Consider the following 15941-nt stretch of genomic DNA (forward strand, 5'->3'; position numbering starts at 1 on the left):
AGCGAAACAATTGTCCCAAAATAATCTGTATTTTTGTTATTTTTTATTTGCCCTGTCCGTGTGAGCTAACAATCGTACTGACTTTCATGGGAAACATGTATTTTCGTGGTTGAAACCTTTTGGATTAACTGGTGCTAGAGTGAGCCATATAGTGACCACTCTCTTATATTTATTTTGTAAAAATATTATAATATGTTATAAAATATTATAATAATCCAGGTTTCTCGGAGCACTAGGCCACTTGGTGTTGAATAGATATACTATTAAATTAGTATCTAATTCTCTCACCCTTATTAATTAATTATAATTATGCTGCATTTATTTCTAAATGCTGTATTTGTTTTCCGTGAGAGTTTGGCGCGCTGTTGGTTGGGGCATTTGAATTATAACGTCGGATGTAATCAATTGAACCACACGCGTATTTATCGTTATGGTAAAATCTGGCGTGTGATTGAGTGGATTTCATCCAGATAGTTTTGGCTGACGAGCTACAAATGGATTTTTTTTGTAAGTAAAATTACATTTAATTCATTAATAGCGAAACAATTGTCCCAAAATAATCTGTATTTTTGTTATTTTTTATTTGCCCTGTCCGTGTGAGCTAACAATCGTACTGACTTTCATGGGAAACATGTATTTTCGTGGTTGAAACCTTTTGGATTAACTGGTGCTAGAGTGAGCCATATAGTGACCACTCTCTTATATTTATTTTGTAAAAATATTATAATATGTTATAAAATATTATAATAATCCAGGTTTCTCGGAGCACTAGGCCACTTGGTGTTGAATAGATATACTATTAAATTAGTATCTAATTCTCTCACCCTTATTAATTAATTATAATTATGCTGCATTTATTTCTAAATGCTGTATTTTTTTTTCCGTGAGAGTTTGGCGCGCTGTTGGTTGGGGCATTTGAATTATAACGTCGGATGTAATCAATTGAACCACACGCGTATTTATCGTTATGGTAAAATCTGGCGTGTGATTGAGTGGATTTCATCCAGATAGTTTTGGCTGACGAGCTACAAATGGATTTTTTTGTAAGTAAAATTACATTTAATTCATTAATAGCGAAACAATTGTCCCAAAATAATCTGTATTTTTGTTATTTTTTATTTGCCCTGTCCGTGTGAGCTAACAATCGTACTGACTTTCATGGGAAACATGTATTTTCGTGGTTGAAACCTTTTGGATTAACTGGTGCTAGAGTGAGCCATATAGTGACCACTCTCTTATATTTATTTTATATATATATATATATATATTTCGCGAAATTTGCTATGATGATTCGGTGTCTGACTGAAGATTGAAGGCTTCGAATGATTTGTCTGTGTTCCGTGTTTGTCCCTTCCTGTATTTCACGTTCTTTATGTATAAAACATTTATCCTTATATTATCGCGGCGTTACGTGCACCCCCCCCCCCCCCCCCCGTTTGTTTATAATATATATATATATATATATAATATTTATATATATATCATTTCTTTTTTTTTAAGGCAGTGAATTGGCAGAGTCGTTAGCAAGCAGAGCAAAAGGCTTAGCAGCTATTTGTCCGTCTTTATGAAATGCAAACAACCATGCATGTTCATGGCCACTTGGTCATCGGCCCCGGAAAACTCCAGGGATGACCACCATTGAATACACTGGTGGCCGGCAAACACGATCAACTGCTCCTCTGTGTCCGCGATCGGAGCTCCGGATGTAGGTTCTTAATTGACACAGACGCATAAGTCAGCGTGATCCCAGCGTCATCAAGGGACCTCCGTTACGGAAAACGAGGCCAACCTTTAACGGCCGCCAATGGCTCCGCAATCAAGGCGTAAGGTCGCTGCATCCTTTCTCTCAACGTCGGCTCACAAAAATACACACGAGCATTTACCATCGCCGATGTCCATCAGCCCATTATCGGGGCAGACTTTCTTCGAGCACACTTGCTATTGATTGATTTGCAGTGGAGACGACTCATCAAGAGCAACATATACGCTTCCATGTCTCAGACAACATCTGCACAAGTTGCTCTCTGCATAGCAACCGTCTCTCAAACCAAGAACGAATTCTCGAATCCCCTTGCGAGTCGCCCGACAATCTCCAAACTTACAGCCCGCCACAGAGTGACCAACAACATCCCCACTACCGCCCCCTCCCCCAGTGCACAGCCGCGCACGTTGTCTATCACCAGACAAACTTGCTATCGCAAAGGCCGAATTTGACAATATGGAGGCGTTGGGCATTGTTCACCGATCCAGCAGTCCATGTTCGGCACCCCTCCAGGTGGTACCAAAACCCAACGGAGGTTGTGACCTTGAGAAGATTACCGCCGTCTCAACGCAGACACGACACCCGACTGCTATCCCTATTACGTGCATACAGGACTTCTCAGCCCAGCTAGCCGGGTGCTCGGTTTTCTCGAAGGTCGACCTCATCTGAGGTTAGCGCCAAATAACTTTACAAGACGACGATGCACCTAAAACCGCTGTGATAATTGCTTTCGGGCTGTATCAATTCCTACGTATACCCTTGGCCTGAAAAATGCAGCACAGTCCTTCCAACGCTTGATGCACACCGTGTGCAGGGGTTTTGTGTTTGTCTTTGCATATCCTTATCGCAAGCCAAAATGCGGAGCTATACAAGAAGTGCCAAGTGATTCTTTTTGATAGACTGGGACAGTATGGTCTAGTAATCAACCCTGCCATGTGTGTTTTTGGTATTACAGAAATCGATTTCCTGGGACATCGAATCACAGGTGCTGGTGCTACATCCCTGCCAGAAAGGTGAAAGCACTGTCAAAAGATGGTTCAAAAAGACAGGTGGAGTGGGATGATGCAATGACCTCAGCCTTCAAATCCACAAAACAAGCCCTGGCTAAAGCAACCATGCTGTCCTATCCTCATATGTCAGCTTGGACTGCACCTACAGTCGATGCCTCCGACACAACCATTGGGGGTTTTTGGGATCAGAAATACAGTGCTTTTGACAGGGAACTGCTGGCTGTCCATCTAGGTGTCCGCCACTCTCGCTATTTTCTTGAAGTCCGCACGATTGCAATGTTCACAAACCACTCACCTTTGCTATGAGCAAGCTCTCAGAGCTTTGGTCTGCACGTCAGCAACGACAGCTATCGACCATTTCTGAGTACACCACGGACATCTAACACATAACTGGAAAAGGCAACCCAGTCGCTGACGCACTCTCTCGTGACCTTACCTGCTCTCACACCTAACTAGCTCCAACATCAGAAGGCTTGGATTACGAGGCTATGGCTGCAGCCCAACAGACAGATGACGAGATCAGGATCTACCGCACTGTCATCACGTCACTTTCCTTGCAGGATGTGCACTTTGGCACCAACGGCACAACCCTACTGTGTGATGCATCCACTGGGAAGCCACGACCGATTGTCCCATTAGCCTGGCGCGGACTGTCCCACCTGGGTACTAGAGCCACACGGCGCCTGTTGTCAAGTAAACTTATCTGGCATGGTATGGCCTTGCAATTTGGGGAGTAGACTAAGACCTGCATTGCCTGTCAACAAGCCAAGGTCCATCAACACACCAAAGCACTCCTCGGCAACTATGAACTACCACAGGCCCGTTTCGGCATTACCAACATTGACCTTGTCTGCTCCCTACCACATTCACAGGTTTTCTCGTACCTACTGATCTTGGTAGACCACTACACTCGTTGGCCTGAGGCTATCCCTCTTCGCATCACGGAAACACAAGAAGTCAGCCGAGCCTTCATGACAAACTGGGTTGCCCGTTTCGGTGTCCCAGACAGCATCTCATCCAACTCCAATTCAACTCCAAGCTGTGGAATGACAAGCGTGACCTTTTTGGAATCACAATGAAGCGCACAACAGCCTACCATCCACAGACTAACGGGTTAGTGGAGAGATTTCACCGCCGCCTGAAACAATCGTTGACAACCAGACTTAATGGGCCCAATTGGATAGATCCATGGATGATGCTGGGAATCTGCACCGCCCGAAAGGAAAATTTCAACACTTCTTCCGCTGAAATGGTGTATGGTGCCCCTCTTACAGTGCCAGCAGAGTTCCTTCCGAACACAAAGTCAGACCCAGATGTCAAAAGGTATCTCACGCAACTGAGAGACAGTGTGTTCTAGTTGCTTCCTATTCCATGTCCACACACAGTACACCTAAAACATCCGTACCAAATTACCTCCACACGGCTAAGTTTGTGTTCGTTCGACGTGACACACGACAAAAACCCCTCCAGTCCCCCTACGATGGCCCATATGAAGTCATATGTCCGGGAGACAAATCGTTCTAGCTCCTAATTGGTAGGCAAGACACAGTTTCCATCGATAGATTGAAACCGGTCCATCTCAATATTGACAACCCCGTCCAAGTAGCTCAACCACCAAACAGGGGTGCCCCAGGCAAATCACACCAGTCCTTGGCAAAGAACAGTCACCAAAGAGCCGAGTGACGACATGCACGGGTAGGGCAGTTAAAACGCCTTCCCGGTTCCAATGACAGTCAACAGTTCTGTGGAGGAGGTATATGTAGGGCACTGCCCAAGGATTTATAATGGACGAACTGTAGACAGGAACTTCGCTGCGGGCTAGCTAAGGAGCTGGTCTGCAGCGAAGTGGACTTCCTGTTAAGCGGACTTCCTGTTAAGCGGACTTCTACGAAACAGGAGTTGACTGGCGGCTGTCGTTCACATGTGTTTAATTTAAATAAATTTGTCATTTATACATTCTGGATCTCCGTTAATTTTTTTGTGTATAGCTTAGCTAAAGCTATATTAGTCTCCAAACTCAAAACCCATTTGGGCTAAACACAACCCCCTCTTTCCAGTGACATCCTACACACACCTTTTTTAAAAACATTTTAATTTTATTTTTAAAATATTAAAAAAACAAATTCATTTTAATTTTGAATTTTTATTTTTTATTTTCTATCCTTCATTTTCACGTTATTTTTCAGTTTCTATCCATCACACACACAAATACCAATATACAAAGCTTGAATACCACCCCAATATAGACACATAGTGCACACACATATTGATTTGGCCTGACATGTGCAAATAGAACCAACACACACGTAAGATACACACATACGCGCAAACATGCATACATGCACATACACACACACACACACATATATGTATATATATATGTATATTAATAAATAAAACATATGCATATATATGTACATATATGTACGTACCTACCTCTATATGTATATATACACGCATATATGAATACAGGACACCAAAAAAACGTCGAACACAATGAGAAACGAAAACATAGACACAAACACAAGGAACTGGACATTTTTCTTAAACAACAAAAAAGAGTACAGGACAAATAACACAAGGGAAAAAAACCCTTCTTCAGTCGCCATGGTTTCATCTACTCTACGTATATATATATACACTCACACAAGCACTCATGCACACACACACACACACACACACGCACACACACACACACACACACGCACACACACACATTCCCTCTCCGTCATACGCACACAGCCACACACAGCCATTCACACATCTTTCATCTCCTTCGACTAAGACAAACACCAGCTACTAACCTGCTCGTTGACTCATACGTACAAACACGCACACACGCACACACACACACACACACACGCACACACACACACACACACACACACACACACACACACACACACACACACACACACACACACTGGACATTTTCACAATCTCTTGTCCCCCAAACCACTTTCCCTATCTCTTTCCACTTACAGTCACTTCAGCAATATACCTACACACCTGCTGTTGGCGATTTCTTTTCCTTCTTTGGACTTTTCCCTTCCTCCTTTCCAACCAAGAGCTATGCTCGAAACGTCAAAAACACTCTCTTTTTTACTGAGCGTCAAACTAGTACATTCCTTGAGAGGCGGTTGGATGGAACCTACACTCGCCTCCTTATGAGAGCTCAAAATCTCTCGTGGAAGCGCCATCCAACCAAAATGCAAATATATGGGAAACTACCACCTGTGTCATCTCTTGTGAAAGGTAGGAGAGTCCAGTTTGCTGGACATTGTTGTAGAGCTGAAAAAGAAGTAATTTCTACTCTTCTCCTCTGGAAGCCATCTACTCGCAATACCAGAGGGCGCACACTCTCCTACCCTGATGTAATCTCCAAGGATACAGGCATCCAGCAACAGGACCTCCGTAATGACATGATGGACCGTGAAGTCTGGCGTAGCATGGTAAATTCCATTGTCTCGACCACGGTCGAACAATGATGATGACATTCCTTGTGAATACATTCCTTGTGCACGTCCTCTTGTCTGTTAATTTTATTATTCGTTTATATGAATTGACTCTATGCTTTTACACTTTTATTTGTTTCAGTCATTTGACTGCGGCCATGCTGGAGCACTGCTTTTAGTCGAAAAAATCGACCCCAAGACTTATTTTTTGTAAGCCGACTACTTATTCTATCGGTCTCTTTTGTCGAACCGCTAAGTTACGGGAATGTAAACGCAGTATCGGTTGTCAAGTGTTGCTAGGGGGACAAACACAGACACACAAACAAACAAACATACATACATACATACATACATACATACATGTGTGTGTGTGTATACGACGGGCTTCTTTCAGTTTCCGTCTACTAGATCCACTCGCAAGGCTTTGGTCGACCCGAGGCTATAGTAGAAGACACTTGCCAAAGGTGCTACGCAGTGGGACTGAACTCGGAACCACGTGGTTGGTAAGCAAGCTATTTACCACACAGCACTCCTGCGTCTCTCTCTCTCTCACTCTCACTCTCTCTCTCTCTCTCTCTATGTGTATGTGTGTATATATATATATATATATATATATATATATATATATATATATTATATATATATATATATATAAAGCCATAAGGAAATGGTGGGGTTCAATAGGTGGTTCATTAACTTTTAGATATTATATTATGTCAACTTATTTATTTACTAAAATGACAATTACAAGAATATACATACATCTATAACATATTATGCTTTACATATAAAAATATATTAATATATAAAGATACCAGTAATTATTAAAATATAACATACAGGAATATAAATTGGGAAAATAACTTACAGCTGTTTCAGCCAAGAGGTAAAAATACCTCATGTTACCTTTATTCCTCCAGCAGACTGAAGTAATAAGTAGATGAAATTGAGGTACTTGGTTGTTACTTTATAAAGTACATAAGGTTACGTTATAAATAAAGCATAATATGTTATACATGTATGTATATTCTTGTAATTGTCATTTTAGTAAATAAATAAGTTGACATAATATAATGTCTAAAAGTTGATGAACCACCTATTGATCCCCTCCATTTTCTTATGTAATTGTAAAATATCTCTTTACCTTCACCCATTTAGTACATTCGGTAATGTAATTGCAATGCAATAAAAAACACTTGTGTATTAATAATTTGGTATTCTACCAGCAGTATATTGGGTAGATATTATCCCTTAGTTGGTTGGAATCATAACCTCTAACTTTCTTTGAATATATATATATAATATATATATATATATATATATATATATATATATGTATATATATATATATATGTATGTATGTATGTATGTATGCATGTATTGTGTATGTAGTGACTTCATTTAGGCATGGAGTAGATTCAAACCTGAATCTGTCAATTTCCCTTAACATTGCAGTAGCATTTTTCTCACAGAAAAACAATAGTTGACAGGTGTTACATTCAACATATGGCTTTGCCAAGTCAATTTATGTATTTTCAGCTTAACACTTGACCTTTAATATGCCATCTAAAGTTGAAATTAAATAAGGGCGACCTGCATCGAACGAAGCTATTGTTATCAACAATATGTATCCCTTTCTAGCTAGCCTGCATAATTATAAATACTAAAATTCCGTAAGGAAAAGTTAGTTGGTGAACAGAGACGACCGGAGACGGACAGAGACGGACAGCCACGGGAGGCTGACGGCGGAACAAACTTCCTTCTACTCTCTCACTTTCACAAGCTCATCTTTCTCTTCTGACAAACATCACTCTATCACTAACTTTGGCTTACTACTACAACTGACAAGAACACATACACACTTATACAAGGGAAAATTAACTCTCAATTATATGCTACACAACTACCCGTCGAGGCATGGCTTTACATTAAGTAGCGTAAATAAAATTAGGAGTTAACATCAACTTCTACCATTTTTCTTCTTACACATCTGCAACATCAACACCCGTTACATTTTGATAACAATCCAAAACGAACTCTAACATTTACCCGTTACAATTGGTAACCTCCTCCGACTCCCAAAATTATACTGTTACACGCACACACACACACACACACACACACACACACACACACACACACACACACACACACACACACAACTGAAAGTGAAAGAATGAATTAATGAGATTGAAAAACTAGTAATTTTATTGTGAATCAGCACTGATTATACCAGATTATTGCCTGATAGTGCGTATTAGTGAAATGAAGCTTGATACGTCCATAGCTAACATACATAAATGTCGTTGTGTGGTAAATACACACAACATGTAGGCATGTTTAACCAATTAATGAGGTATAAAGACTGAATAACTAGTAAATTTTGTTATTACTAACCCATTTAAAACCATTCTGCGGACACAGCTTCTGGGTGATTCTGTCAATCGAAACTTGTTTTGAATACGTCCATTCAGATAAGCAGTTTTTACAGGTGCAAAATGGTATTTCAGCACTCACTTCCATAACAAAACAACAACAACAACAACAACAATAATAATCCTATGGGATTTTATGATTCAGTGCGACCATGAGATGGAGAACAGGAAACCAGACATAGTGTTAATTGAGAAAGAAAGCAAACTATGCTGGATAATAGATATAGCATGTCCAGCTGACAGCAAGGTATGCGATAAAGAAGAAAGAAAAGTCGACAGATATAACAGGTTAGCTTGGGAGGTTAAGCAGTTGTGGTCGATGAAAAAGGTAGTAGTACCAATAATCGTCGGAGTCCTGAGAACAGTGAGTAAAAATCTTGAGAAGTACATGGAACAAATAGGGGCTGCAATAAGGGTGGAGCACTGGCAGAAAATAGTACTGCTTGGAACTGCTCGAATACTCCGGATGGTGCTCGAAAAATAAGGGGTGTCACCTTAGTCCACTAGTAGTGAACAGCTGGCACCGTAGTACATCTCCAGCGGTAGAAGCTGTGCAAAGACAACAGCAAATTCCGGAATTAGACATAGTAGAAACAAGCGCAGAAAAAGCTAAGCGCATGAAAACCCGTGCTAAAACTGCGGCCTTAGATATTCTGACTGATAAAAGGCAAGAAAAACCTCTCAATGGCAAATACCCAAAGAGAGCGAATAATGCCGAGGTTGACAAAGCCCTTACTCATCAATGGCTAATGGCTTCTGGCTTAAAATCTAAAACAGAAGGGTTTATCATAGCAACCCAAAATCAATGCCTACCTACAATGAACTACCAGGCCAACATATTAAAGAACGGCAGCTTCCCAACGTGTCGTGTATGTCAACAACAAAATGAAACCATTGATCATGTTGTCTCCATGTACAGTCTTCTTGCGCCTACAGAGTATCTCAACAGGCATGATAGAGCTACACAATATATTCGCTGGGTTATTTGCAAAAACCTGGGCGCGACATGTTAAAACTGGGGGGAACACAAACCACTTCCAGTGCTTGAGAATGATCACATGGATCCTCTGGAACTTCAACTGACAGAAAGATAAATGCAAATAGGCCAGACATCATATTGAAAGACTTTTGGCAAAAATCATGCCTCCTCATTGATATGACTGTCCCAATCGATATAAACATATCTGTCAAGACCTACCAAAAACTGTGCAAGTATAAAGATCTTGAAATAGAAATTAGTAAAATGTGGAACCTGAAGACTAAAACAATACCTGTTGTCATAAGTGCCCTGGGAAGGATAGGAAAAGGTGCTGATTGCTACCTAACTCAGATACCAGGAAACTCCAAAATGGCAGAAATTCAAAAGATAGTGCTCATGGGAATTGCCCATATCCCAAGCAAAATACTTTCTATGTAATCTCAAGATTTAAAACAAACACATCATTTTCTTATGGTTTCTTAAACATTCTCTAGAACAACACTATGTACAAAACCAAATATATGGCATCCTAGGCATAACACCAGCGTGAACTTCTAACTTGTCTCTTGAGGTCTCTGGGTGAGATTTGTACAAATGTAAAGCAAAAGTCAAACATAAAATAGTAATAATAATAATAATAATAATAATAATAATAATAATAATAATAATAATAATAGTCCGCGCAGTACGGATATAAAATGTTTGATAAAAATATAAATCATCTCATTTACATGGATGATTTAAAGCTTTTTGCAAAAAATGACCAACAACACAAGGGCTTACTAGCGATTTTCAAACAATTCAGTGACGACATCAGAATGCAATTTGGCCTCGATAAATGTGCAAAAGCTACCTTTATCAAAGGAAAAATGACAGAAGCATCTAACGTTAACCTTGACCAGCAGAATGTCATAAAAGAATTAGACCCAGCGGAGAGCTACAAGTACCTAGGGGTAATTGAAGGGGACGGAATAAGGCATTCAGAGATGAAAGAAAGGATCAGGAGAGAATGTTATCGAAGAGTGAGAGCAATACTCAAGACAGAGCTGAATGCAAGAAACAGGATCGAAGCGATCAATGCATTAGCCATACCAGTCGTGACTTACAGTTTCAATATCGTTAACTGGTCAATTACTGAAATATGTCAGCTTGACAGAAAAATACGAAAACTGTTGACAATGCATAGAATGCACCACCCTAAGGCAGATACAGAACGACTTTATCTGCCAAGAAAAGAGGGAGGCCGTGGTCTTTTACAACTGGCAATAACAATGAAGATTGCTACAATTGGCCTAGACACCTACCTGAAAAAGTCTGAGGACTTGTCTCAAAACATGAAAACAAGAAAGCATCATACTCAGTAAAAAACAGGCAAAGGAATATCTAAGTGAATTCCGAATACAACAAACTTCGGGATTAGAGATAGACATACAAGAAACATGCACAGAAAAAGCTAAGCACATGAAAACCCGTGCTAAAACTGCGACCTTAGATATTCTGAATGATAAATGGCAAGAAAAACCTCTCTATGGCAAATACCCAAAGAGAGCGAAGAATGCAGATATTGACAAAGCCCTGACCCATCAATGGCTAATGGCCTCTGGCTTAAAATCTGAAACAGAAGGGTTTATCATAGCAGCTCAAGATCAATGCCTACCAACAAGAAACTACCAGGCCAACATACTAAAGAACGGCAGTAGCCCAACATGTCGTGTATGTCGACAACAAAATGAAAACATTGATCATGTTGTCTCCAAGTGCAGTCTTCTTGCGCCTACAGAGTATCTCAACAGGCATGATAGAGCTGCACAATATACCTAACTCAGATACCATGAAACCCCAAAATGGCAGAAATTCAAAAGATAGTGCTCATGGGAACTGCTCATATTCTACGCAAAATACTCTCTATGTAATCTCAAGGTTTAAAACAAACAATTTTTTTTCTTTTTTAAAAATTTATTTATTAGACATTCACTAGTACAACACCAAAAAAAAAAAACCAATTATATGGCACACAAGGCATAACAACAAAGTGAACTTCCAACCTGTTGTCTCTTGAGGTCTCTGGGTGAGACTTGGAGCCAACTTGTACAAACATAAAGCAAAAGTCAAACATAGAATAATAATAATAATAATAATAATAAATGCCCTGATGTAGTACCAGGCAGTGGCTCTCATGGCTTCTGATCTTAACTGATTGGAAGTGTTATCATGTACATTGTCTTGTCTTGGTATAAAAGATGGGCTACAGCAAATATTCTGCTCAATACCACAGATTTGTTTGTCAGTTGTTTGACCTTAACCAGTTGAGCATGTCCCTTAGTGGCTGATGATATGTACATCTCTGATCACGAGCAGAAGTAGTGGGGGAGCATCATAATCATGTGTTGAGAGGGATTCTTTGGGGTTTGAATAATTCACCTCTGGAAACATGGGTGTTTCGTTCAATATCCATAAACAACCCTTATTCAAGTACCTTTTGAGCGGGATGGGTTACTCGACCAGAAGAAAAACCTAACTGCCCCCCCCACCTGCAAGGTCATGTGCTGTTTATCTTGATATGAGATCACCATGTCGCGCACATATGGTTGTGATGCATGTACCCTTATCAGACGGGTAGTCATGATGGGTATACTGGGCTTCGTATATTTTACCCTAGTGTCCCTTTGATGGCATGCACTGCTCTCTCATTCAATAATAATAATAATAATAATAATAATAATAATAATAATAATAATAATAATAATATTAATAATAATGGAGAGAGAGAATGGAAGACCCGGATGATAATGGGTACAAGCACCTTGAGATCCTGGAGCTGGACAATATCTTACATAAAGAAATGAAAGACAAGGTTATCAGTGTAATATTTCAAGTGCAGCAAGTAAAGAATTGACCAGCTTAAACCAACCACCTACTTTTGTAAAATAATGTTGACACATACAATTGCTAAGGGCCTAAATACTGGACTTTATAACTTTGACCATTACGTTGTCAGAGCAAAAAGATTCAATCCAATAATACCAACATTAACAAAAATTCTGTCACACCTTGTGCTTACCCAACAAAAGAGAAACACCTACCAGCTTGTTTACTTAGTTCTACATGCATGAATAAATTCTAAACAATAGCACAACCCCAAATTTAATCATTTTTTCTTCAAAACACCTTTCCATAACAACCAACCATAAAAACTTAATTACCACCCCACTCAAACCCACAAATATGAATTTTGCTCAACAGAGGCGATATAAAGGCAAGTCTAACTCTACTGTATCGCAGTTCGACGATGACTTAGCTGGTCAAAACTTCGAAGTCACTGTCAACATCAACATTCTTGTACAAGAATAATAAATTCGCATTCAACAAAAGTATAGAGCAATCCATCAGATTAATGTAAAATTGTTTTTATTGTAAACGAACATAAAAACAAACATTAATGTGTGTGTGTGTATATGTGTGTATGTATGTATGTATGTATGTATGTATGTATGTATGTATTATGTATGTATGCATGCATGCATGCATGCATGTATGTATGTATGTATGTATGTTTGTATTATGTATGCATGCATGCATGCATGCATGTATGTATGTATGTATGTATGTATGTATGTATGTATGTATGTATGTATGTATGTGGTTTGTTTTCGTCCTCATAACTTAGCGATTTGACAAAAGAGGCCAATAGTATAAGTAGCCGGTTTTAAAAAAAAACAAGAGCTGGGTTCGATTTGTGGGCGACTAAACCTTTTTAAAACAGTAGTCCAGCATGGGCACAGTCATGAGCAAAGAAGTCAAAGATGAAACACAAAGATAAAGTCCTCCATGTTTATAAAAAAGAGAAATAGGAATCGAAACCCTGAATGCAGAATTTACTCCACAGTGTTTGATGCCTTGTCTTAGATCTTCAGCTACCAATGGAGTCGTATGAGAGCCGTTGTGACAAATTATATGCCAGTGGTCTTCATCTGTCGCAGTTGTGTTCCAGGACTTGACTCTCCGTAACACACAATGAAGAAACACTTTGGCATTGCACTCTCCCTATCGTTGAACGACACGTGGACGAGATGTCTCAAAGTCTCTATAAATTGTCATGTATGTATGTATGTATGTATGTATGTATGTATGTATGTATGTATGTATGTATGTATGTATGTATGTATGTATTTATGTATGTATGTATGTATGTATGTATGTACGTATGTCATTATTCAGTTTTATTTCAAGATTTCTTGCCAATAGAGAAGAGCTGCTTTCTACCTAGATCAACGGTTCCTTCATTTGAATTTTAACATCAACAAGGTATTTTTGTATGTATGTATGTATGTATGTATGTGTCAGGTCACTTTCGAGTGCTACTGATAACATGTAATCCAGTACAACTTGTTGCATGGTCGGGTCGTCGGCAACTAAACCGGCAACCCCACCAAGCTTGCTTGGTGAGGAGGGTGTTTATTGGACACCCTGCGGGATGAAAAGCGAAACCCGTCAAAGGGCGGAGGAACTCTTGAGAGTCAACGACCATCCAATAAATGTCTTAAGGCTGTATCATGCGCGGGGACATAGAAATAATCGAACTGAATACCCGATCGCGCGGTTAAACCATTGGGAGTGAAGGACTGCCTTTGTTAGGGCATCCTTCTAGGAGAAGGTAACTCAGGTAGATGGGAGTAACTCCGACATAAAACCTGCGGCTCAGTGGTTACCGATGATGTTGACTTGTTCTTCTTTTCGGATTATGGCTGCTGTTGCTTAGTGAGTGGGATTGACTCAGTGCACAGCCTTTCCTCACTTTAAAAAAAATCTTCTTGCACAGGCATTGCACGATAACAACATTGTTCATGATTGTTGATGGTGCTGTGAGTCTCAACTGAATGGCTGGTTGTAGCCTTAAAAAGCAAATAAAAGTCACATTTGATCACAGCACCAATAACAGTTAAGCTTCGTGCAATGGCCCTACTCGATAACGAGGGGGCAGCCATCATGTATCCATGCATGCATGTATGTATGTATGTATGTATGTATGTATGTATGTATGTATGTATGTATGTATGTATGTATGTATGTATGTATGTATAGGTTATAGGTTAGAGACAGGTGTTCTCTATATAGAAGACACTTCGGAGTGCTCAAGAGATTAGAACTTGAGCAGGTACAGGAGTAAATGTAAGGACAGGCAAGTGAGGCAAATTGATTTACATAGAAAATTAAATACATTTAACACAAGAAATGTACATATGTATGAATAGAAAATGGTCCAACTTACACAGAATATAAATGATATCAGAAGTTAAATGGGTTGAGTTTTCCGAGTCCAACAGCTGCTTCTGGGGCTTGGTGGTCTGGAATAATGATAGTTACTTGGTTCCATTATCGGATAACTCCGCTTCCTTCTTCAGGGCAGAATTTTATATTTCAGGTGTTGACAGGATGGAGTTTAAAGATAGAATATGTACGTACGTATGTATGTATGTATGTATGTATGTATGTATGTATGTATGTATGTATGTATGTATGTATGTATGTATGCATGCATGCATGCATGCATGCATGCATGCATGTATGTATGTATGTATGTATGTATGTATGTATGTATGTATTTATGTATGTATGTATGTATTTATGTATGTATGTATGTCATTATTCAGTTTTATTTCAATATTTCTGGTCAATAGACAAAGAGCCAGTTTTTAACCTAGATCCAAGGTTCCTTCATTGGAATTTCAACATCAACAGGCTATGTATGTATGTATGTATGTATGTATGTATGTATGTATCTATGTATGTATGTATACATGCAGATTTGTATGTTTTGTTTTATGCATGTCTTCCCATGCATATATTTGCATATCTAGACATGCTCATATATACTTAAATGATAAACTTCTGGAAAGTTTTACAGATTTCGACAGTTCTAGTGATGGCTTGGATCTGTAGTCTTAGAATCAGCTTTCTCCTTTCTGGATTTGAGAATTTCTTACAAATCTTCACTGTGCCATTGAAAGATTGGATTTGGAGAATGCATGTTATTTTCTGTTGTTCTTTCTTCGAAAAGCCTATACATGTATGTATGTATGTATGTATTTATGTATGTATGTATGTATGTATGTATGTATGTATGTATGTATGTATGTACGTATGTACGTATGTATGTATGTATGTATGTATGTATGTATGTATGTGTATGTATGTATGTATGTATGTACACACACACATATGTGTGTGTGTGTGTGTGTATATATGTATATGCATATATATAATATATATAATCATACATATGATTACATACGTGTGCGC

The 15941-nt window shown here is 39.2% G+C and overlaps 1 long non-coding RNA gene across 1 annotated transcript; it reads right to left on the reverse strand.

Annotated features, from left to right (window-relative positions):
* Positions 1-11117: 11117 nt before the first annotated feature.
* Positions 11118-15101, reverse strand: LOC118762820. The gene is made up of 3 exons (XR_004998569.1): positions 14911-15101; positions 11945-11959; positions 11118-11128 (listed from the first exon to the last, which is right to left on the reverse strand). It is a non-coding gene; the product is annotated as an uncharacterized LOC118762820 (long non-coding RNA).
* Positions 15102-15941: the final 840 nt, after the last annotated feature.

Source organism: Octopus sinensis, linkage group LG3 (genome assembly GCF_006345805.1).
Source record: "Octopus sinensis linkage group LG3, ASM634580v1, whole genome shotgun sequence".
NCBI classification, from domain to species: Eukaryota; Metazoa; Mollusca; class Cephalopoda; order Octopoda; family Octopodidae; genus Octopus; species Octopus sinensis.